Consider the following 26,618-nt stretch of genomic DNA (forward strand, 5'->3'; position numbering starts at 1 on the left):
TTTATATAGATTAAGTAAAGCTCAAAAGATGAACTGTGGAATTAAACTAGGGGTATGTGCTATGGTGGCTAAATCTTGAATGCATATTTAAAGACTAACACACTTGCACAATTTTTAATGGTTCTCACACAACACTGTTTTAAATAATAGCTACTGTTAGCTGGAAGCAGACAATTATATTAATTTATTTGTTGTTTATTTGTATTTGTGCAGTGATCCACATTTACATGTTTTTATTCAGCCTGGGAACACTGCCCAGTTAAGTGACTTACTCATAGTTTATCTCTTTAGCTGCAGTTAAGCAACGTCATTCTCTGACTTTCAAAGCATGAGAACATGCTGTATTTAGTAGTAATTCATGAACTTAAGGGCCAGTGTAACCATGACACTCAAGATTTAAATAAAAGCAAGACCTACACTTAACATTGCCCATAACTTTGACTTCAGTTGTGTTTTTTAGTGTTTAGCCTAACAAAAAAAAATACCATGATTTGTGTTGGTACAGTTATGCATACAGTGGAGAACTGCAGTATTATAAGACCACATTAACAAGAACAGCAAAGACTTTAAAATGGTTAGCTAAAGCAATAACACATCAATCAGCATGGCAGGTTTACTGCTATCCAATAACAGTTGTTGATGATCACCGTTCACTAACTGATGAGGCAGTTTTTCAGACAATATTCCAAAGTGTTTGCTGCCAGTGTTATGGATCCTTCAGAGATTTTTTATGAAATTTACCACATCTACTGAATTAACATGTGGAACTTATACCAGCATGCAAGCCTGCAAAAAAAAAAAACATGTATATGGGCATGCTTAACTCATCATTATAGATAACAGATACAGATTTAAGATTTCAGCCGCTCTTTCTTTGTCACAGCCATTGACATCTCTACCATATACTGTTAATCAATGGCACCAATCAGTTCTGACACATTATTTATCTCCTCTTCCTATTTACGGAAAAGGGATACAAGACAAGAATAATCAGCTAGGAAGAAAAGAAGAGGAGTAAATGTAAAAGTAGCTATAAGAAATCAACAAATCATATCTAATACTGGAGCACTGAAAATGACACCAACATGCCTTATGTTCTAGATACACATTATATAAACATATATATGCCAGTGTATGTGTGTGTGTGTGTGTGTGTGTGTGTGTGTGTGTGTGTGTGTGTGTGTGTGTGTGTGTGTGTGTGTGTGTGTGTGTGTGTGTGTGTGTGTGTGTGTGTGTGTGTCAAAATGTTATGAGCAAAACATGTTTCCTATCTTGATCCGATTTTTCACATTTCTGCCTATGTGTGGCATTAATTCAGTTGCTATAAATTGGACAGTTCATTTTACTGACCATGCATCTTTAACCCCTACTGATGCAGTTCACCTCAAGTACAGACATTTGATGTTGACAAATGCATGCTTCTTTTCCTTTCCTAATTTCTGGACCTCTCTGTTGTAATGATGTAGTGATTTTTACAGGCCCAGAATTTACAGCTGTGAATGTTATCATTATTATACTTTAACATACCTGTTCCTTGCATTGTGACTTCCAGTATTCTCCCAAAATTTGATTGACATTCACCATGCTCCCTCTGTGGATAATTGTAACATTCTAGCATCGAAGCAGAATGAATTTGATCTTCCCCAGTTCTTTAGTTATTCAGGATCCTTAAATAATTGTATTATGTCATATTTTGACCACACCTTCATAATGAGCATCTATGGCATTTCCTTACAACTATTCTGTTGTGTCACTTCTATCAGAAGCCTACTTTAGGCACATAAGTCCATTGTGATTACAGAGCAATAAACAGAGCATTGTTTCCAATATTTACATTTTATTACCTTTTCTTTATCTCCAGAGATTAGCTTTCTTCTCATATTATCTAGCCTAACATGCCTCTCAAAAGCCTACTTCTATTCAGTCTTGTGAAAATACTCTGCCTTTCATAAGCTTAAGAGTTCAGTTTTAACAATTCTTAATAATATCTGCCTTCAAATGGTAAATTCTTTAAAATAACTTACAGCAAAGCTAAACCTATAACCACCTCAAGGAAGTGGTGATTTTGTCATGGTGTATCCACTTGCTTAAAGCCAGTACACCCCTCATCCATTTCAAATTCCTTGTAATCATTTGTTTTCAAACGACTGCATATTTTCCCTATGTGGTTAGTAAGTTTTAATCAAATATGCTGCTGAGTCATCCAGTGTCCAGTTTTATTGATTACATTTTCTATGTTTCGTTAATCTGTCAAGTACTGCACTTCTTTCTTAGATGTTGTGGGTGATTTTACAAAGTAAATACCTAGTTATGTGAAGACTGACATTTTATTTCCTATCCTTGGTGAAGCTTCAGGAATTCACGTGGCACTTGAGCTGTATAGTGCCAGATATATAATGGCAGGCTCATTTTTACTGATGACAGTCACCTCTCTCTCTACTGTTCCTACATGACATTTCCTCAGCATTGTGCACCATTAATTTTAATATGCTGCCAGCTCATCTGCATAGCTGTGTCTGACCTACTGTTCCTGCTCTTAACTGGTTGCAGTCTAATTACTTTCATCCTGCCAAAAGCAAAGATCAGTAATGATGTCTGTCTTTTTCAATCACCCATTACATAAGGTACTGTATAAATGCTGGCAGTGCACTCTTGATGTCTTTTTTTCCACAGATACCACTGATATTGACTGAAGGTGAACCAGAAAGCCAGTGCTATATGTTGTGCCTATTTTGCAAATTTGACAAGTACACTGTACTATTCTGGTACATATAATATCCATAACTATATGTGATATATGCATGTACATAATGTGCCATATAATATTGTGTGTATGTGCCTACATTACAAATATAGTTAGAGGTTTGTTAAGCACATTATGTATTTTTATTATATATGTATATAAGCATTGCACTGTGCTTGTTCACTGGAATGTATATACACAGTTTTTTTCTAAGCAATTAGTCTGAACTATTCTGTTATTGCTTACATTTCTGTACTGTTTGCTTGTGAAATGTTTTGTATTTCACCTAGGCTGAGCCTGAAATGGATACGTATTGATCAGTACACTACCCCAGTAAGCAAATATAAATAAATCCATCCATCCACAACCTTTTTCCCATTTTTTTTGCACATGGGAGCAGGGTGTCACTACAATAGCGACAATCTAGAACCAATGTTCTCAATACTGGGTGGCTAGCCCTGCCATAGTTGTTCTTTTATACCACACATAGACATACACTCACACCTACAGCAATGTTAGAGTGTCCAATTTACCTACTGCATGTCTTTGGAATGTGGAAGGAAACTGGAGCACCCAGAGAGAACACATGCAAACACAGGGAGGCTGTGCAGACTACTACCTGCTTTGCCACTCTAAATAAATAAATGTGTGTGTATAAATAGATGCATATAATGAACTGTAAATTGAGGAACTGTGGTTTACAAAGTGTATAGAAAAAACAGGAGGTATAGACAAATGTAGATTTTATAGTACAAAACTAGAAACATCTGCACATCTTGTTGCTGGTTATGATATGCACAGGGCCATGGGTCTGTAAACTGAAATGCACAGCAGTGTGGTAAGACTGTTGCACTGGGGATTGTCCAAACACTACAACATACAAGTAGCTGAGAAGCATTGGAAAAATTAAGCACAAAGAATTACTGAAACAGTAGACATTGTGATCACATGGGATCATCCATTGCCAATAGTCAAGAAAAGAGAAAGAAAAAAAACAGATAACAGATACAAGAGTCAAATAAAATAGAGCAAAAGTAACATTAATCCAGGAAATTGTTATACCTAGTGTGCTACATACTAAGAGACATAAAGTCATAAAACACCAGGATATGTAAGCAGAGACTAGAGCAATATGGGACTGAGACACCAAGACAGCTCCAATAGTAGTAGGAGCAACAAGGCCAGTTAACAAGTGTTTTCAAGTTTACTTAAATATGTTATCTTTAACAACATAGGCTTGACAGAAAGAGGGAATTCTGGTACATTGCAGGTGCTGGTAAGAGCACCCTTGGCAAACATCAAATATTGAAGTAATACTAATTTCATGAACTTTAATTGTACCCTGACTCTGAAATGGGATATGTTACTGTTATGGCATTAGAAACCTAAAACATTTGGAGAAATTATAAAAAAAATATTGAGAATAGGAAAGCTGTGAGGAGTACAGATCTTGCATGGCAAATGTGGCACCACAATCCTTCCAATACTTTCTACTGTAGTATTCAGAAATCAAAATCATTTTATGCTCAAATTTTCTAAAGCAAACTGTGCATAATTGCATTTATGAAGTGATCCCTGAAAACCTGAATTTATCTCATATGATGCCTTTCGGTATTACGCAGGGAAAGAAATCATTAGGGCTGGTCAAAACCTCAGGTGTGTGAACCAATTTGTGTTTTAGTTTAATCCCATTTGTGGGAGAAGTACGCTGTATAATCTGCACTTTGAACTTGGCAATACACCTTTTAAAATGGTTTCAGTGATGGAATGCACAGAGTTTGCAAGGCTACTTTGAACTTGTAACAATTCATATCTGAATGGTCTTTTAAGAACTTGGTCACACTAGGATACTACACAAGTGCCAGCTACTGCCCTTGCAATATATAATAAAGAAATGATTATGTGAGATACTGAAAGATGCTACAAAGAAAGATTAACAAAAAAAGAAGAAAGAAGAAAAAAGAAAGAAATATCTGTAACTACGGCAGGTGTATACAGTTTTGAAAAAATGTTTAACATGATCATTTGAGAACCCCTCCTCAATGTATGTATGTCATGAAGAGTACTTTTGTTTATTGTCTGAAATCACCTCTCATGGCTAAAATATGCAACAACAGTATAATGTAATTCATGAGGTGTGGCTTATGCTAAATGACACAAACAGCAAACTAAGCAAATCCAATGACAGACACGCAAGGTTGGTGAACAAACGAGTTTATTGCTCCACAAAGCTTTTGGGAAAAGTCCCTTCTTCAGTATGTATGTGTTAATTAAAATCAACAGTCACATGTAATACACCCAGTACGTCTTCACAAACTATTGTAGTGGATCGGCAAATGCATAATCTAGATGAACAAATTGGTAAGCTTGAAAATAAAGTACAGGCTTTTAAAAAGCTGCAGTGGCAGCGACTGAGCTTTTTAGCTTACCTAGATCAAGACATTGTTCTGTGAGGGCTAACAATACTGAAGATGCCCTACTATGGCAATGCCTATCCTGAACTTTTAAAACATGGCAAGAGCTCAGCTTAAAGTTGAACACAGACTACATGCTTCTGATGAATTCTTTTTTGAAAAGAAGGAAATAGATTTGCAGGCTGAAATATCAATACTGAAAAGGAGTATCACTAGTGAAGTTTGTTTTACAAAAAATATTCAATGCTATAGCAACATGCTGGATAGGCTGAAAGTATTTGAGGAAAGACTGATCTCTTCTAAAAAACGTAAACTAAATAGAGATATCTCTGATTTTAACCATGGGGATATGTTCACATGCTCCAAAGAAAAACAGGGACTGCAGAATCTGAATAATGGTATGCCCCGAGATGGTGGAACAGTGAAACGGTCTTATAAACCACTTGATAGACATGATAGTTTTTCAGTGAATGATTCTGCTTCAGTGGTGTTAGACCAAGATAAAAATTATGTGACTGAGCCTATTAATTCTATTTCATCAGAGAATGTTAATGTTATTCCTTCCTTAGCTGACAATGTAGTTAATAATATATCTGCATCCACCCAAGCTTTGGATACAAATAGTAGAATCCAGCTTGGGGAAGATTTTCAGAAGCACCCAATACTTGTGCAAATGAAACTCCCAGAAGTGATAGAGAAAAGGAAAAGAGACTCTTTACAGGATTACACAAAAGGCAGACAGGATCAGAAAACCAATGCTACATCGTGCTGGCGGAGCAAAGGCCCACAGACTCGGAGTAAGTCCAACTTGCAAACAAGGTGATTAATGGACCAGTAGTTAATCTTTTGAGCTATGTTTTGTCTGAATCTGATGCCTCAATATTAAGTAAAGGTTTGAAGTTTATGCCATCTAATGTAAATACGATGGTTGATGCCTTGACAGATTTACAATTGTTTGTGAGGAACTTAAGCTTGAAAATGATTTTTAAAGATACATTACTTGCTGAACCTAATGTTTGTAAAAATCTAGCTTGTTTGTTCCTTCAAATTGCCCTTAATTGACTGTTTTTAATGATATTTGTGAAAAAGAAATACAAAGAGTTTTATGATAAAAATCTTGCAAGCAGAAAGTATAATTTATCAGTCCAAGAAAAATGAATCTGTCTATAAATTGGAAAGGAACAGTGACATAATTGTAAAACAAGCTGATAAAGGTGGAGAAGTGGTGATTTTAGATAAAGAGGTTTATGATAATTGTATGCATGAATTTTTGGATGATGCACTTATGTTCACTGTAATTAATGAGTCAGCTGTATCTAAGGTTATTAGCGATGTAAATATGGCAGTCTATGAAATGCACTTAAATGGTGATTTAAGTAATGATTTATTTAATTACGTTACTGCTCCCTGTCCAAGGATAACATGTATATATGGACTACCAAAAATACACAAAAGTCTCACCTATCCCCCAGTGAGACCTATTGTCTCTGGGGGTGGATGGATAATGGAACCTATCTCATACTATTTACAATCTGTTCATAGTGTATATTTACCACTAAGTAAGAGTTACAGTAAAGATACAGAAGATTTATTGTCCCATCTATATGAATGGTATGAAAACCATAAAGGTTGTGAATTTTTGTTTGCTACGCTGGATATTAAATCCTCATTCACTGTGCTCCCCAACGATATTGGTATAGAAGCAGTACGAAATTTTCTATATAAAAATACAAATTTCAATGGTAGAAAAATAGACATTATATGTGAGCTACTTGAGTTGGTTTTGAATAACAATGTATTTATGTTTTATGAGCAACTGTACCACTAAAAGATAGGTGTAGAAATGTGGACATCAGTGGTGAATGCATATGCAAATATTACTGTAGCTGAATGGGAAGATAAATATGTATATCAGTGTCCCAAAGTGTTCAAAGGGAAAGTGTTGTTCTTCCAGCATTTTGCTGATGATGTATTTTTGTTATGCATCGGCATGAATGTGGAGCTAGAGATGTTTACTGAGTATTTGAATCAAACCACTAGTTATTTAAAATTTTCACTGAACTACTCTATTGACAATATAAATTACTTGGACATAAAATTAGAAATAATGTGTGATAGTATTATTACTATGGTGTATAAGAAAGATGTACAGGTGAATAGATACATCCATAATAGTAGTATGCATGCACCCCATGTATTTAAAGGTATAGTCAAAGTACAGATGTTGAGAGCCTGTCATCTCAATACTGATAGTGCACAATGTGATAATCAAATAAATGATATGATTGATCACTTTACTATACAAGCTTATGGGAAAGTGCAGTTAAAACAAACAAGAAGTGAGGTTTGAAATATGAGAGGGAATGAAGCTTTGCTTTATTTTTATAACACTGTAAAGCTAGGGGTGGCCCTTCCGGTAGGAAAAGTGAAAATAAACATATGAGATAGGTTACTACATACAATAGAAGAAGTAATGGTGTACGACAGATTATAGAAAGGAATTAGAGCATTTTAATTACTATGCCTGATATTAAGAAGCTGGTAGGTGATAAACCTTTCTTTCCATATCGTAACTGTCCGAGTTTAAAACAACATTTATGTTATAAAGAGTTAAAGAAACCATCTAAGAAATATGGAAGAGTTAAAAAAGGCACCTTTCCTTGTCTAAACTGTACATGTTGTAAAGATATAAAGAGTAATTATACCTTTAAACCCCCGATAACAGGAAAAGAAATCAGATTTCATGGGTATTATACCTGTAATACCATAAATATAATTTATCTGGCCTCGGGACAAAATGCCCTGCTTTTACGTAGGCAAAAGTAACAGGAAGATAAAAGATAGGATTAATGAGCATAAATAAGAAATAAAGATAAAGGTAGATACAGATGCTCTCTACAAACATATTAGTGAAGCAGGTGATGAACACGCTTTTCTTTTCAGGGTTATTGATGTTATAATGAAAAGGAAGAGAAGGGGTGATTTTAACAATGCTGTAGAGGTCCATAAATATGAACGGATTACTCGTCCATCTAAATGCTGACTCTAGACTAGGCTTAAATTCAGCCATAAGTATTAAGCCTATATTAAAAATTAAGCAGAATATTTTATAATTATTTTTGTTTGTACATTTTTTATATGTATACATTTTATATGCATGCTTTTTATGTATGTTTTTATATGTATAGGCTTTACATGACTTTAAATTTTAATTGTACCCTAATTGACTGATTGAATGTGTTTTTCTATTGGGCTCTTGTATTTTTGAATTGTATATAGTGACTGTTGACTTTAATTAACACATATACACTGAAGAAGGGCCTTTCTCTTATCTGTCGCAAATCTTCACCCAATTGTCATCTGCAATTCTGCACCTGTCTGAACCACTATAATCTGTTCTCTTTGACCTTCTCTGCAATTGGAACTATTTTGGCCTTTGCTCTGATGTCCTCATTTCTTTGTATGTCCCACTGAGTGCATCCTACTACCCATCTCAAGCACTCTGTCCCCATCATGTTTAGCTTCCTCAACTGCTCTGCCTTTACTGCCCAGGTTTCTTCTTACTCAGAGTCTACTTGTAATGTCACATAGTCTGCATACAGAAACTTTGCTGATCTGTCCCCTCTGACCAGTTTGCTAATGTAGCCCATCACCAGTATGAATATTAGTGGGCCCAGAGCTGTACCCTGATGCACATCAACTCCCACTAGGAACCTCTCTGTGAGACTGAACACTGTCTACTGCCTGTATCTTCAGTGTCTGGATGCTTGTATACAGCCTGCACTAATTCTACCATTGTTTCTAGGACTCTGAACCACCAGAGAACTGCCCAAATCAGCTTTCATGGGATCTTGTCAAACATTTTCTCCAAGTCTAGGAATGCCCAGTTGGACTATTTCCTCATCTCTAGCTTCTTCTCAGCTATCTGTCTCACTGCAAACATTATGCTGCATCTGATCTGACTCTTATCTGCTCATCTCTCATCTTACGTTCTATTGCTCTGTGTATTCATTCATCAACAACCCTCTCCAGAACTTTAATGCAGTGTGACAGGAGTTTGATTATTCTGTACAGCCCACAGTTGTGAATATGCCCTTTGTTCTTCTATACAAGCACTAGTATGCTTACTCTCCAGTCATCTGGGATAGGCCTTTCTTTCCATATGGCTATGAGTAACCTCAGGAGCCATTTCTCCCCTATCTCACACAAGATCTTGATCATACTTGTGTGACCTCATCTGAGCCTGCTGCTTTCCCTGACTTCATTTTCCTTAGTGCTGTTTTTACTTCTTCTAGGGTGGGGTCCTCCTCTTCTTTAGGCTGTGCCTGAAACAGTACAGCTTCTGTGGGGTTTTCTTCTAAAGTGCTGATTCTCTCACTTTCTGTAAAATTATCCAAGTAATTTTTGAACTGCCTGTGGTTTCGTAGCTAGGTGTGCTCCCGTATTCTTTTGCTCCAGCTTTCCTAGGTGACCCATATAATATAATATAATGAGTTTTCACATCTGTACTTTTCAGGTTTTCTCACATAAGATGGAATCACATCTCTTTGAAAAGCATTATACTGTTGCTGAAATGGCTGAATCTAAAAATACCTTACATGCAATACCAAAAGTAGAACACTATTCAACAGTGAAAGACCACAATCAGTGGCACATACAGCTGCTGAAGTACAGATTCTGTCACTACCAGAAATCATTAAATCAATGATTCTACTAGGATGAAACCCCTACATCACTCCCCCGTGTGAGATGTTCCCCCTTCCACGTGCATGACACTTAATTATTCTGTCTCTCTCCAAGGTCACACAGCCTCAGAGATTACTGTAGTACCTGGTTTCATATGAACCCAAGCGTTGTACTCTTTCTCAAAGCTGTGCACCCCTGGCATAAAAATTATTTATTTATTTATTTTACATTTGTTGACCGAGATTTCATTGGAGGCCTGGGGAGAAAAGCTCCACCATATTATACAATTTTCATTATAAATTAGCATTAAACAGCAATGTCACAGGATTATTACAAGGCATTAAGTAGCAATACAATGTTATACAGTGTCAATAATCAGGAGTATAGCAAAACTATTTCAAGATGTATAAAAAGAAATATGTCATTAAGATAAGTATAGTTTTGGGGGTAAGTGGTTACAAAAACCCAGTTTTAAAATTAAGTAGCAGCAATATGTGGGGGCAGGGGGGAGACTTACCCTCTTAAATATATGTGGTTAAATAGACTGGGCATTTCTCACCATAACACACTTTAGTTATTGTCAGTTTCTGCTATATTGTGCAGTTCATTAAGGTCTGGGACAGTCTTGTGTTGGGAACTCACATTACAGTCCTGACTTCCAATACAAGCATGTTAAGGTGCCTAAATATTTTTTCATACCATTGTTTTTCAGTTCTTCTCAGCATTTTCGTAATTTTCAAGTGGATGCTTTCAAGTAGCTTGTCATTCAAGATGGTGGGGATGGAAAACACAAGAAGAACAGAAAATGAAAGAAAGAGTAAATGAAGGCACTAATAATGAGTACAGACTGTCTTTTTTGCAGTATTGCACATCCAAATAAAATGGTTCTCTGGTAATGCTGTGCTAACATAAGAGCGTTAAGCGCTATAGATCATAAGCAACGCTGGCTAAGTACTCAGTTATGTGGTACATTAATTTAGGGTGTTCAACGTGGACAGAATGAAAAAAGGAGGTGAGGGTGAATGTGTATTGACAATAAGCACATACGTATCATTTTGCAAAGTCTCTTCCATTAAACTGTTCTCCAGGCTAAGAGGCCTTTAATAAAATTGATTAAATTTCAGTGTACCACTACTAATTTTAGTGTTAAATTAATGAGTATTTATTTTAATTAGTTTACTGGTTCCTTCTGTGGCAGACAAATGTTTCCAGGCTAGTTGGTTCATACTGAATCCTAAATACTCAATAGTAAGTCCACCTAAAACATTATCCTTAAAAAAAAAAAAAAAAAAAAACCTCCAAGTAGTTATAATCATGCCTGCCTCCAGAGTCATTTCTGTCAAAACAATGGATCAGCACTTCCCCATAACCTCTGTAGCCAGCTTGATTGAGATGGGTATCTTGAAACAGTATAAGAATTGTCTCAAGCTGTCTAACCATCATTTATTACTCTTAGTTCATAGTTCATAGGTCCATAGTTATATACTAGGATAATGACCACCAGGGCCTTTATAAGCCCAGCTATGCAATCCAACCCATTTGTGTCCATATGTAACATGTACTTTTATAAGGAGGGGGTATATTAGTTAGGACAATTCTAGAGGTTATGTGAGGGAGAGATATGTTAGTTTGGTCATTACTGTCTGCCTGTCTCTATCAGAGACATGGAGGCCAGACCCAGGGTGAATTTCCAATTTCCCATCCACTGGTCAAGGTTACACTTAAATAGGGTTAGAGATAGACTATGCTTCACATGGATAGGGAAACTTTTCCAGAGCATGGGGATCCTCTGAGACACATGTCTGTCTCACCAACATGTCTTATTCATGTCAAAAACAAAACATAAATCCTAGTGGTTCTGATGCTGTTTGTTTTGCAGGTGTGTGAAAGGTCCATCAGAGATGGATTTGAGGATGCCCTGCATGCCAGACATAGTTTGCCTCTCAATAACCTTTTAGAGACAGAGTATAGTGATAGGGATTTAAGGCAATCTGTATAGACAATCTGTTTATACCCTGGATTCTCGTGGTAAGGAACCTTTGTGGGCATTCCATCTGTTGTATATGTATGGTCAGGCACATGCCAAAGGGAGCATTATATTCAGTTATGGGTCTGATAAGGGACAAATAAAGTGACATTATGACTTCCTTGGACTTCCTTCTAAGTTGTGTGACATAGAATGATTTTCTTACTACATTGGCTACATGTCGATCAAAGGCCAGATTACTGTCTACATATGTTCACAGATCCCTGACTACTGGGTCAGCTCTTAGGAATGTCTTAATGATGGAGTAATTAGCCTGGGTAGCAGTTTTCCCAAAAGGCACTATAATGCATTTCTTGGCATTGAGTTTAAGTAAATGACTTTGGCATCAGTCATTTGTAAGATGGTTGTGTCATGGCAAGAATCTATGATAGCTTTCAATTTGTGGTTATCTGCATACTTGGTCAGTCAAATAACCTTGACATTAGCCTTTACCTTCAAGATGTTGATATCAAATAGCAGCGGTCCCAACATGAAGCCCTGAGATACCCCACTGGTGACTGGTTTGTCAGTGGAGGTGGTATCACTAATCCTGATTTCCTGGTTCATGTCTCTGAGCCAGCTGGCAATCCAGTGAGTGATGTAGGGGTTTCTTCCCAGTTCGGTGAGTTTGTCAACTATACCTGAGTGGGGTATGGCATTGAACACCTTAGCCAGGTGTAGTTAGGTAGTATGTGCCATTTTCCCCTCATCCACTGCCTTTGTGACCTTCTCAAAAAGCCTTCCAGGTTTAGAAAGCATGATGTTCCCTTAACAATGCCAAACTGGGTTGGTTCCAGTGTCTGAAGGTTGCCCATGTCTTTTTCCATCATTTCTATGATAATTCATTCCATGGGTTTGCATAAGAGGCTAGTCAGACTAATAGGTCTGTAGTTTCTTGGGTTGATTGATGGTCCACACTTGTGAAGTGGGATATCCATTGCAGTCTTCCATTATCATGGTACAAAGCCCATTTTGAGGCTATAGTTGATAACTGGCTCAGTAGTTCCTGATAGATCATGTTTCCAACTATTTAGGAGGAATCCAAGGATACTGTTTGGTCCCAATAAGGTTGTGTTTTTGGCCTTATTGAGAGTCACCAGGACTTTTTCCCTGTTAATAATTGGGAGGTTATGCTAGTAGGTATTTCATGGATGGAGGGAGAGAACGTGGGAGGTGAAGTTTGAGCTGAATTTATCAGCCAGCAAATTCACTGTGTTAGTCTACTGAGTGAAGATAGCACCACTGACAACCAGTTTGGTATACTGTTGTGTGCTGCCTTGGAGGTTTTGGTCATAGCTGTAGGAGGCCTTTCGGTTGTCTTTAACTTGTGATGCTATCTTGACCTTTTAATTGGCTTGTTGGACTTAATTAATCCTCTCAGTTTCCTGTTTTGTTTAACTGGAGAGCTCCTATCATTACAGGAGTTGCTCTTCCTGATTTTAGCCATGACTTTTCCTTTTGTTATATACCTTATTAAGGTCAGGATTCCACCAGTGTGGTTTGTTTTTAGAGATTCTTTTGGGCTTATAGTCATTTACATAATTGTACAGGGTCTCTGTATACAATTCTGGATAGGTTGTTGTGAACTTGAGGTTGCAAGTGGCATTTAATTTTGATAAACTATCACTTAATAGGGTGTAGTTTTGCTTTGGAATAGTTCCTAACTGTTACAGGGTTTGCTGGGGTTACTGAGTTGATTTTTATTTCGAAGGAGACTGCTTTGTGATCCAACTTCACCAGTGAGGACGTGACACTTGGTGGGGGGGTGCAGTGTTCTCCCATTTTGGTAAGTACCAGATCCAGAATGTTTGAACCTCTGATGGGTTTGTGCACTATGTGGTCCAGAGAATTTATATTAATGAAGTCCAGGAATTGTGCCTACAAGTATGAGGGAGTTTATGTTTCCCAGTATATAAAGATGTAAGTAAAATTTCCAATGAATACGGTATTTTGTTTAATGGTGAGTGTCTCCAGTAGGTCTAGGTATGAGCTATAGGATTCTAGGTACATAGCGGGTGTCCTATAGCTTGTGAGGATACGGTATGGAACTTAGTTTATGGTGATTTGCAGGTGGATAAATTCCAGAACATTTTCCATTTTAACCAATGAAGAGTTATGCTTGTTGTTATATAAATTGAGACTTGTCCACCTTTTATCCCTGTCTGTCCAGCAGATGGTCTAAATGTGTGGAAGGCACTGAAGCCATGCACTGCTAGAGTACTTTCTGTGGATTTAAACCATGTTTCAGTAACTTCACAGATATCTATATTCTCCAGAGTGATGAGAGCTTGTAGGGTATAGAGTTTCTTGTTTAGATTCCCTGCATTCAGCAGTAACACCTTTATGTTTCTTTGGGTTTTAATTGCTATGTCAGTAAGTTTGTCAGTTTGGCATTGTCTGAAAAAGGCTCTAAGGGGGTGGGTAAAGTTTTAGTCCATTTTCAGAAGTCCACGGGAGACAGATGCAGACCATCCTTTGTAAAGCGACATGGTCTGTTAGCCATGTCCTAACTTGCTGACAAATATCAACAATGACTCTTCTCATATAGTCCAGAGAAATATGTCTCAGGTCATTAACCCCCACATGTACTGTGATAGAATCATACTGGTATCTGTGGTGTAGTGTCATGAATGTGTGTCTAACTTGTCAGGTCCTAACAGTTATCTTCCCCTTGTTCAGTCTAGTGACATGTGATGACAAGAGTGCCAGGTAATATGCTTGCTTACCTTACAGGCTTTACTCTTGGGGCTCCACTGGGTGTAGGAGTATGTATGGTGTTTGATGCTGCTTTTGGTGAGTGCTTTAGAGATGGATAGGCATTACAATTTGTAGTCTTAGGAGGTCTTTGACGTTTGGGAATATTGCTTTTTAGTGCTGCAACATAGGTTGTTCTGTATGTGTGTGGTGGAGACTATGGGTTCATAGTAGGTTACTAGGTTAATGGCCCTAGGGCCTTTACAAGCCTAGCCATGTAATAACTCAAGTACCCTTATTGACAATAGTTAGATGGTCGTTGTTAGCAGAGCAATTCTGTGATAAGCACCGAATGCCCTTGTCCATGAGGGATGTAGATTCCACTCCTGGGGTGAATTTATGGTCTCCCATCCAGTTGTCAAGGCTGCACTTGAATAGGGTCAATGAGGAGCTCTGCTTCACATGGAGTAGGAGCTTTCTCCAGAGGAACAGCAATCGCTGCGAGATATATCTGTCTCTCCATCATGTTCTGTTAATGTCACAGACAAGGTTGAGATCCCTGGAGTGAGTTATTCTTGCCCCATTTGATTTCCAGATATGCAGCTTTTCCATTATGGCAGGGTCCAAGACTGCTCTGTAGTCCAGGCACAGGTCACCTCTCAGCAGAGTGTATGATATAGAGTACAGTGACAGGGCTTTCAGTCTTTCCATGTAAGTCATGTTTTGGAGGCCTTGGATTCTCTTGGTTAGAAACCTCTGTGGTCTCTCCAGTTGATGCAGGTGTCTGGTGAGGCACATACAGAAGAGACCCTTGTACTCAATTAGTGGTCTGATAAGGGGCGAGTACAGCAGAGATATAACCTCACTGGTCTTGGATACGATCCCCTTATTTATGAGATACACAATGTAGAATAGTTTTCTTACAACTACAGACGTGATGATCAAAGTTTAGATTGCTATCAATCTGTGCTCAGATACACAATGTAGAATGCTTTTCTTACCACTATGGACATGTGGCGATCAAAGTTTATATTGCTATCAACCTGTGTTCCCATGTCTCACACCACTGAGTTTGGATAATGAGGCATTTTTCTGTGTTGTTTTAGTCCATGAGTTTGGCACCAGTCATTTGTCTGTGTCAGCCCTTTCTGCAATATTTTAACATCATTGGGGGATTCTGTACCCAGTTACAGTCATCTGCAAACTTGGTAAGCCACAGGCCATTCACCTTTACCTGGACTTCAGATAAATAGATTCCAAACCCCCGGTTTGTTACTGGTGGAGGGGGGCTATATCTGCATCCACCCGAGCTTTGGATACAAATAGTAGAATCCAGCTTGGGGAAGATTTTCAGAAGCACCCAATACTTGTGCAAATGAAACTCCCAGAAGTGATAGAGAAAAGGAAAAGAGACTCTTTACAGGATTACACAAGAGGCAGACAGGATCAGAAAACCAATGCTACATCGTGCTGGCGGAGCAAAGGCCCACAGACTCGGAGTAAGTCCAACTTGCAAACAAGGTGATTAATGGACCAGTAGTTAATCTTTTGAGCTATGTTTTGTCTGAATCTGATGCCTCAATATTAAGTAAAGGTTTGAAGTTTATACCATCTAATGTAAATACGATGGTTGATGCCTTGACAGATTTACAATTGTTTGTGAGGAACTTAAGCTTGAAAATGATTTTTAAAGTTACATTACTTGCTGAACCTAATGTTTGTAAAAATCTAGCTTGTTTGTTCCTTCAAATTGCCCTTAATTGACTGTTTTTAATGATATTTGTGAAAAAGAAATACAAAGAGTTTTATGATAAAAATCTTGCAAGCAGAAAGTATAATTTATCAGTCCAAGAAAAATGAATCTGTCTGTAAATTGGAAAGGAACAGTGACATCATTATAAAACAAGCTGATAAAGGTGGAGAAGTGGTGATTTTAGATAAAGAGGTTTATGATAATTGTATGCATGAATTTTTGGATGATGCACCTATGTTCACTGTAATTAATGAGTCAGCTGTATCTAAGGTTATTAGCGATGTAAATATGGCAGTCTATGAAATGCACTTAAATGGTGATTTAAGTAATGATTTATTTAATTACGTTACTGCTCCCTGTCCAAGGATAACATGTATATATGGACTACCAAAAATACACAAAAGTCTCACCTATCCCCCAGTGAGACCTATTGTCTCTGGGGGTGGATGGATAATGGAACCTATCTCATACTATTTACAATCTGTTCATAGTGTATATTTACCACTAAGTAAGAGTTACATTAAAGATACAGAAGATTTTTTGTCCCATTTATATGAATGGTATGAAAACCATAAAGGTTGTGAATTTTTGTTTGCTACGCTGGATATTAAATCCTCATTCACTGTGCTCCCCAACGATATTGGTATAGAAGCAGTACGAAATTTTCTATATAAAAATACAAATTTCAATGGTAGAAAAATATACATTATATGTGAGCTACTTGAGTTGGTTTTGAATAACAATGTATTTATGTTTTATGAGCAACTGTACCAACAAAAGATGGGTGTAGAAATGTGGACATCAGTGGTGAATGCATATGCAAATATTACTGTAGCTGAATGGGAAGATAAATATGTATATCAGTGTCCCAAAGTGTTTAAAGGGAAAGTGTTGTTCTTCCAGCATTTTGCTGATGATATATTTTTGTTATGGATCGGCATGAATGTGGAGCTAGAGATGTTTACTGAGTATTTGAATAAAACCACTAGTTACTTAAAATTTTCACTGAACTACTCTATTGACAATATAAATTACTTGGACATAAAATTAGAAATAATGTGTGATAGTATTATTACTATGGTGTATAAGAAAGATGTACAGGTGAATAGATACATCCATAATAGTAGTATGCATGCACCCCATGTATTTAAAGGTGTAGTCAAAGTACAGATGTTGAGAGCCTGTCGTCTCAATACTGATAGTGCACAATGTGATAATCAAATAAATGATATGATTGATCACTTTACTATACAAGCTTATGGGAAAGTGCAGTTAAAACAAACAAGAAGTGAGGTTTGAAATATGAGAGGGAATGAAGCTTTGCTTTATTTTTATCACGCTGTAAAGCTAGGGGTGGCCCTTCCGGTAGGAAAAGTGAAAATAAACATATGAGATAGGTTACTACATACAATAGAAGAAGTAATGGTGTACGACAGATTATAGAAAGGAATTAGAGTATTTTAATTACTATGCCTGATATTAAGAAGCTGGTAGGTGATAAACCTTTCTTTCCATATCGTAACTGTCCGAGTTTAAAACAGCATTTATGTTATAAAGAGTTAAAGAAACCATCTAAGAAATATGGAAGAGTTAAAAAAGGCACCTTTCCTTGTCTAAATTGTACATGTTGTAAAGATATAAAGAGTAATTATACCTTTAAACCCCCGATAACAGGAAAAGAAATCAGATTTCATGGGTATTATACCTGTAATACCATAAATATAATTTATCTGGCCTCAGGACAAAATGCCCAGCTTTTACGTAGGCAAAAGTAACAGGAAGATAAAAGATAGGATTAATGAGCATAAATAAGAAATAAAGATAAAGGTAGATACAGATGCTCTCTACAAACATATTAGTGAAGCAGGTGATGAACACGCTTTTCTTTTCAGGGTTATTGATGTTATAATGAAAAGGAAGAGAAGGGGTGATTTTAACAATGCTGTAGAGGTCCATAAATATGAACGGATTACTCGTCCATCTAAATGCTGACTCTAGACTAGGCTTAAATTCAGCCATAAGTATTAAGCCTATATTAAAAATTAAGCAGAATATTTTATAATTATTTTTGTTTGTACATTTTTTATATGTATACATTTTATATGCATGCTTTTTATGTATGTTTTTATATGTATAGGCTTTACATGACTTTAAATTTTAATTGTACCCTAATTGACTGATTGAATGTGTTTTTCTATTGGGCTCTTGTATTTTTGAATTGTATATAGTGACTGTTGACTTTAATTAACACATATACACTGAAGAAGGGCCTTTCTCTTATCTGTCGCAAATCTTCACCCAATTGTCATCTGCAATTCTGCACCTGTCTGAACCACTATAATCTGTTCTCTTTGACCTTCTCTGCAATTGGAACTATTTTGGCCTTTGCTCTGATGTCCTCATTTCTTTGTATGTCCCACTGAGTGCATCCTACTACCCATCTCAAGCACTCTGTCCCCATCACGTTTAGCTTCCTCAACTGCTCTGCCTTTACTGCCCAGGTTTCTTCTTACTCAGAGTCTACTTGTAATGTCACATAGTCTGCATACAGAAACTTTGCTGATCTGTCCCTCTGACCAGTTTGCTAATGTAGCCCATCACCAGTATGAATATTAGTGGGCCCAGAGCTGTACCCTGATGCACATCAACTCCCACTAGGAACCTCTCTGTGAGACTGAACACTGTCTACTGCCTGTATCTTCAGTGTCTGGATGCTTGTATACAGCCTGCACTAATTCTACCATTGTTTCTAGGACTCTGAACCACCAGAGAACTGCCCAAATCAGCTTTCATGGGATCTTGTCAAACATTTTCTCCAAGTCTAGGAATGCCCAGTTGGACTCTTTCCTCATCTCTAGCTTCTTCTCAGCTATCTGTCTCACTGCAAACATTATGCTGCATCTGATCTGACTCTTATCTGCTCATCTCTCATCTTACGTTCTATTGCTCTGTGTATTCATTCATCAACAACCCTCTCCAGAACTTTAATGCAGTGTGACAGGAGTTTGATTATTCTGTACAGCCCACAGTTGTGAATATGCCCTTTGTTCTTCTATACAAGCACTAGTATGCTTACTCTCCAGTCATCTGGGATAGGCCTTTCTTTCCATATGGCTATGAGTAACCTCAGGAGCCATTTCTCCCCTATCTCACACAAGATCTTGATCATACTTGTGTGACCTCATCTGAACCTGCTGCTTTCCCTGACTTCATTTTCCTTAGTGCTGTTTTTACTTCTTCTAGGGTGGGGTCCTCCTCTTCTTTAGGCTGTGCCTGAAGCAGTACAGCTTCTGTGGGGTTTTCTTCTAAAGTGCTGATTCTCTCGCTTTCTGTAAAAGTATCCAAGTAATTTTTGAACTGCCTGTGGTTTCGTAGCTAGGTGTGCTCCCGTATTCTTTTACTCCAGCTTTCCTAGGTGACCCATATAATATAATATAATGAGTTTTCACATCTGTACTTTTTAGGTTTTCTCACATAAGATGGAATCACATCTCTTTGAAAAGCATTATACTGTTGCTGAAATGGCTGAATCTAAAAATACCTTACATGCAATACCAAAAGTAGAATACTATTCAGCAGTGAAAGACCACAATCAGTGGCACATACAGCTGCTGAAGTACAGATTCTGTCACTACCAGAAATCATTAAATCATTTGTCTGTGTAAGACCCTCTTGTAGGATGTTGACATCATTTGGAGATTCTATGACCGCTCACAGTTTGCAGTCATCAGCAAACTTTGTCAGCCACAGACCTTTAGTTTTTGCTTGTACTTCAGAGAAATCGATTCCAAAAATTAGAGGTCCCAGGACTGATCCCTGTGGAACACCACTGGTTCCAGGTCTGCTGTTGGAGGTGGATTCCCCTATTTTGACTATAAGTGTTCTATCAGTTTGCCGGTTAGCGACCCATCTAACAATATAAGGGATGATACCTAGTTTTTTTTACTTTCTCCAAATCTTTTGGGTGTCTAATACCACGACAGGAATGGAACTCATTCCTAAGTCAAAGTACGATTAAAGTTCATGAAATTAGCATTGTTTCACTCTTTGATGTCAGCCAGAAGTGCTATTTGCAGCACCCACAATGTGCCCAGTAATGACTTCTTCTGCAATTCGTATGGAGTTACATGTATTAGTAACATATCTAAATATGATTGTAGATTCATATTTTAAAAGACCAATTGCTCCTACTACTATTGGAACTGTCTGGGTATCTTTCTTCCACATTTCTCTCATTTCTGCCTGCAAATCCTGATATTTTATGACTTTGTGTCTCTCTGGACACAAGACACTGTAGTCACTGGGTGTAGCGATTTCAATGAGCAATGCTACTTTTGTCTTCTTTTCATGGACCACTATATCTGGTTTTCTGGCATATATCTTTTGGACTGTTGGTAATGGGTGATCCCATGTGATGTAGACTTCATCATTTTCTATGATGCTTTGTGGCTCATGTTTCCAGTGTTTTTCAGCCACTTCAATACCACAATTTGCACAATCCCCAGTGCAACAGCCTTACCATATTATTATGCCTTTCAGTATACAGTCCTTCTGCCATTAGTGTGTCACAACCAGCAACAAGTTGTGTGACTGTTTCCATTTCTGTTTTACATACATTTATCTGTTTCACCCACATGTTCAATGGACTTTGTAAACCAACCCGTATGTAGCCCACTGTCTTGGTCCACCAATATTAACATTTCATCTTTTGGTTTGAATTTGCCTCTCCTTAACTATTCCTGCATTCAATTCTGATCAACATGAGGTTCTTCCAGGAGTTTTCTATATTGGGTGAGACTGTCAATGATGCCTTTGTGGGGGATAGTGTCAAAAGCCTTGGCTAAGTCTAGGTAGGCTGTATGCACAGATTTTCCCTTGTCCTGGGTCTTGGTGACTGTCTCAAAGAAGTCCACCAGGTTTAACATGCATAATCTCCCTTTGACAAATCCAGACTCAGTAGGGTCACGTGTTTGGAGATTACCTATATATTTGTTGATAAGTTTCAGGATTATTGGCTCCATGGCCTTGCGGATAAGGCTAGTTAGGAGAATAGGTGTATAGTTCGCAGGGTGAGTGGAAACACCACCTTTGTGCAAGGGAATATCGGTGGCCATTTTCATTCAGCTGGGACAAAGCTGATGCTTAGACTATGATTGAAAAGAGTATCCAATAGTGTTGCTAATTCTTATTGGAGCCCATGCAGGACACAGCCTGGAATGTTATCAGGTCCTACAGATGCTGTGTTTTTGGCCTTAGAGTGAGTGTTTACAACCTGCTGTTTAGAGATACAAGGTAGGGACGTCATGGGGTATGTGTGGAAGTACAAGAGAGTGAAGTTTTCACAGAACCTGTCGGCTAACAGGTTAGCTATGTCCACATGCTCAGTGTATGTGGTATAGGTTCATAATTTAGTACTAAGCTAACTGCCCTTACGAGCCATTTTAAGCCTAGCCAATTATCCCATGTGAGACTCAAACCCTGCACCTTGTGTTTGTAAGGCAAACACTTTAGCCATTAAGCCACCCTCCCAATCCCATCATTAACTACCAGTTCTGCACAAATCTAGGCCTTTCCTTTTAGGTTATGGATGCAACTAAAGAATGCTTTATGGTTGTCCTTAGTTGAGGAAGATAATTTGGATTTATAGTTTGCTTTGGAGGACCTCACAAAATGTCATATTTGTTTGTTTAAACTGAGGACCGAGTGTTTCCAATTTAGGGCTCACTCCCTACAGCAATTTCTTCCTCTTGTTGTAAAGCCTGTCAATGGCAATTGTCCAACAGACAAGTTTGCTCTTCCTTGAGGAGCTTGTTTTGACCCTATCAGGTATGGCTGAGTCAATGCAGTTATACAGGTGAACTCTGCATAGTTGCCAAGGTCATCTGAGGGGGGTGCAGTGAAGCTATTTATACCATCCTGTAAGAGGTTATAATCTGCTTTGGAGAAGTTTTTTAGTTTAATTGCTGCTGGGGAGGGCTCAGATGTGATAGTTACTTCGAATGAGACTGGTCAGATCTCACCAGGGAAGACCTCACAGTGTGGGTGCTACAGTGGTTCCCCATATTGGTAAGTACCAAATCCAGGATGTTGGCACCCCTTGTGGGGGTGTCAATCAGCTGGTCCAGGCATTGGAGTTAACAAAGTCAAGGAACTTTTGGGCAAGTGAGTTTGAGCACGAGTAATTTATCCAGTCAATGGATCGGTAGTTAAAGTCACCCAAAACCATGGTGTTTGAATGTATCTTTATAGACTCAAGTAGATCCAAATAGGCAGAGTCAGTGTCCTAATTCATGGAGGGGTCCTGTAGTGGACAATGACTTGAATGGGTGTCCTACCAACAGTTGATTGTACCTAAAGTATCTCCAGGGAATCATACTGTTTAACCAATCTGCAGGTATATTTATCTTTAATGAGTATTGCTACACCACCTCCTTTAGTTTTCACACCTTCAGTTTGTGGTCTGAATGGGTGGAAGGAGATGTAACCCAGTATGGCTGGGGTGCTCTCTACAGCCTTGAACCAGGTCTCCATGACGGCACAAATGTCTGTTTATTCCAAGGTGAGGACTGCTTCGAGTGAGTGCAGTTTCATGTTGACTCCTAGCGTTTAGCAATATAACCTTGAGGCTATTTTTATATGGAGTTTTACATCAGGAATATTGTCCTTGAGAGACTAACAAAAATGGGTGGCCGCGGTGGTACAGCGGTTAGCATTGTTGGCTCACAGCAAGAGGTTCTCCGGTTCAATCCTCAGCTGGGGTGCCTTCTGTGTGGAGTCTGCATGTCCTCCCTGTGGTCACGTGGGTTTTCTCTGGGTGCTCTGGTTTCCTCCCAAAGACATGCTGTAGGTGGATTGGATAGTCTAAATTGGCCCTAGGTGTGTGTGTGTGCCTTCCGTGGAAGGTTGGGTGTCAGGCTGGCAGCTTGACACCATAAAACTCCACTGTCAGTCATGAGCAGACAGGTGATCCACTGTGGCGACCCCTAACTGGGAAAAGCCAAAAGAAGAGACTAACAAAGGTGGCTATTCTATTGAGGGCTAAGGGTGGAAGACTGCATCAATGCCTCAAAATGTGCAACTGAATTGCTCACTAGGTAACAATGCACAACTACACTGTGCACAGAGAGGCAATGAAGCTAAGGAGGGTTCTCTAGCAGATATCAAGGGAAAATTGTGCTTCTAAGCATTTGCTATTATACACGGTAGCACTAAACCCCGCAGGGTGGTGCACAGCTACGCACAAATATAAGGTTTAAACACAAGCAAAGTTAACAGTTTTAACACAAATTAACTAATAGGAAAGCTCAAAACTGAGCCTTTTGCTAGCAATCTCCAACTCAGATGTGTCCTGAGCTGCACACTTCTGCCACAAGGGTGCAGGAGGGACTTCTTAATGTAGGATAGCTGGTTTTAGTGCTCAAGTAATACCAAACAGCCTAGATTCAGAAAATCTGAATCTAGCCAATGCTATAAAATATAGAAGTACTAGAAATTCAAAGTGTAGAAAAAACAGACCCAGCAGTAACAATAGCAGAAATGAAGCAGCAGTTAACAAAATACAGTTCAAAAAGTGCAATGCAAGCTGAAAATATACTTATTTTTTGTTGAACACAGTGGATGCCTTGGATTTAGTTCAGATTCACTCCAGATCTCTGGCTAAAATACAAGCAAAGTTAAACAGTTTTAACACAATAACCAACAGGAAAGCCCAAAAGTGAGCCTTTTTCCAGCAATCCCTAACTCAGATGGGTCCAGGGCTACACACCTGCCTCAAGGGTGCAGGAGAGCCTTCTTAATGTAGGATGGCTGGTTTTAGTTCTCAATTTATGCCAAACAGCTTAGATTCAGCAAATCTGAATCTACCCTATGCTATGAAATACAGAAGCACTAGAAATTCAAAGTGCAGAAAAAGACAGTCACAGCAGTAAAAAGTGCAAAAATGAAGGAACAATTAACCAAAATACAGTTCAAAAATTGAAATGCAAGATTAAAATATACTTATTTTTGTTGAACACAGTGGATACCTTGGATTTATTTCAGATTCACTCCAGATCTCATATATTAGTAGTAGGCTAACATCTCTTGTGGGCAGTTTTTAAGCCTAGCCAGTTACCCCATGGGAAAATCAAACCCTGTGTCTTCCCAACTATGTGTGGTGGATGGATTGTATATGTTCTTGACAACTTTGTTTGTATGCAATGTTCTTGACAACTTTGTTTGTATGCAAGATTTTTGCCTCAAGTAAAATTGTGCATGTGCATCTCTCACATACTGTGTTTGTTTTTAAGGATTAAATAGTTGTCTGTGAACATGAGACAATTGCTACTTTACCTCAGGATGCCCATATCTACCTTGCTGGCTATGGAGACATTTGGAAATTGCATATCCATGTTGTCCTGACCTGTATTTGGGTGGGCCTACTGTAGGTGTTGGACTGGGTTATGCAGAGGTCTCCTTGGGTGGTCTCTGTGGTTTGCCACTAGGCTAGGTTAGATTGCACAAATAGTAGTGCTGTTTAATGTGCAAACTAGCTGCTGTAAGCTTGTCCCTGCACAATGGCTTTGATTCAGCCACAGTCAGTTACATGTTTTAGTTCTAAAGGAAGTTTTATGGATAAAATTTACTTTCTGGGTGTTTGTGTCTGTACGGGGTAGTGCTAACCTGTTAATGTGATAACACCAAGAGAAATTCCTAGTGAGTGTAATTCTACAACAAAACTTAAACTATCCTAACAAGACAATTTCAAGTATTAGGACCCTTTAGAATTGAATGCAATGGGGCTTGGGAGGGTGGCCTAATGGTTAAGGTGTTTGCCTTACAAACACAAGGTGCAGTCTCACAAGGGATAATTGGCTAGGCTTAAAATGGCTCGCAAGGGCAGTTAGCCTAGTACTAATCTATGAACCTATGAATCTATGAACCTATGTATGATTTATAGGCAAAAAAAAAATAAAGCCAAAATAAATCAACATCACTTTGGACAGTTAACCTAAGTGCAAAACAATAAAATAAATCTCTTATCTGCCAAGTCTGAAGCAGGATTAACTCAGGACCATCTCAGAGTATGGCTAGGGTGCTAAGCAGATGGGGGGGGGGGGGTCCTGGGAAAATGAACAGAAAACAACATGTAGTAAAGGAAGTTTACAAGTGTAATGCTAGTTTGCTGGGTGGCTACTTAGTACTATGGATATATGGAAAACAATGGGTGAGAAAGTTCTTAAATAGGTTACAGAGTAGACAATAGCAATGAAAGAACACAGTGTGTAAGAGATATGTGGCAAAAATGTCATATTAAGTGAGCTCAGACACCAAGACCATCAGCAGTAAACCACACATCATGCCTCAACAAGGCCATCACAATGCAGATTATCCATCATATACTGAGGTTCTAAAGATTAACTTGCCTAAACCTCAAAGACCTTTAAAGCACAACACAGGTACAAAGCACACTCAGCAAGTTAAGCCGACCTCCTCATATAGCACAAGGAATCCCAAAGTCATGGATGCTGAATCTGTAAGACAGGCTTCAACCCAACCAAACCAAACCTTCTAGTTACAGGTGACTCCATTATAAGACCTACAGATGTACCTCTTTCCAGGATGAACAAGGAAAGAGTGACAGCTAGTTGCTTGTCTGGTGCCAGAACAACAATCACCAGTATAAATATTTCATAATTCATGCCATTGTCAATGCTTTAGGTGTACCTACCTGGATTATATGAAGAAAGACAAAATGGAGCTCTCAGGCTGTGTGTCCCAGGTAGGTATTAACCTAGTACTGAGCAGCATTCTGCTTTTTTCAAGAATGATGCTGCAAAATATGAACAAAAAACAATTGGCTTAGTTTTCACCATCATTCAAAGGGGGTCCAATATTTATTAGCCTGGGAGGATATGATAGACAGACCATACTGGCTCTCTGGGGATAGCCTGCATCTATCCCCACTGTGGGTTTGATTATTGGCAAAGACATTGTCCACCCCCATAATGCATCTTATCGGCAATGCCAACCTGATAAGCTTACCAACAATAATGAAAAAAGCAAAGGAATATATGAAGGTGTTACTGATCAATGCTGAGTCGGAACAAGAAACTCCACTCCCTATATGCCTCCATACCCTCGAAGATGTTAATGTTTGTGTAGTGACTGAGACATGGTTTAAAATGGCAGACAGCACTCCGACTGTGGAGTGCTATAACACACTCCACGCATTTAGATTAGCTACTGCACAGGAGGGAGAAGGTAAAGGTGTCTCAGTCTTCATCCAGAGGAGACTCACATCAAGGCTGGTAAAGCAGCATG

The sequence above is a fragment of the Protopterus annectens genome, chromosome 1.part0 (genome assembly GCF_019279795.1).
Source record: "Protopterus annectens isolate FY-2018-M chromosome 1.part0, PAN1.0, whole genome shotgun sequence".
NCBI classification, from domain to species: domain Eukaryota; kingdom Metazoa; phylum Chordata; order Ceratodontiformes; family Protopteridae; genus Protopterus; species Protopterus annectens.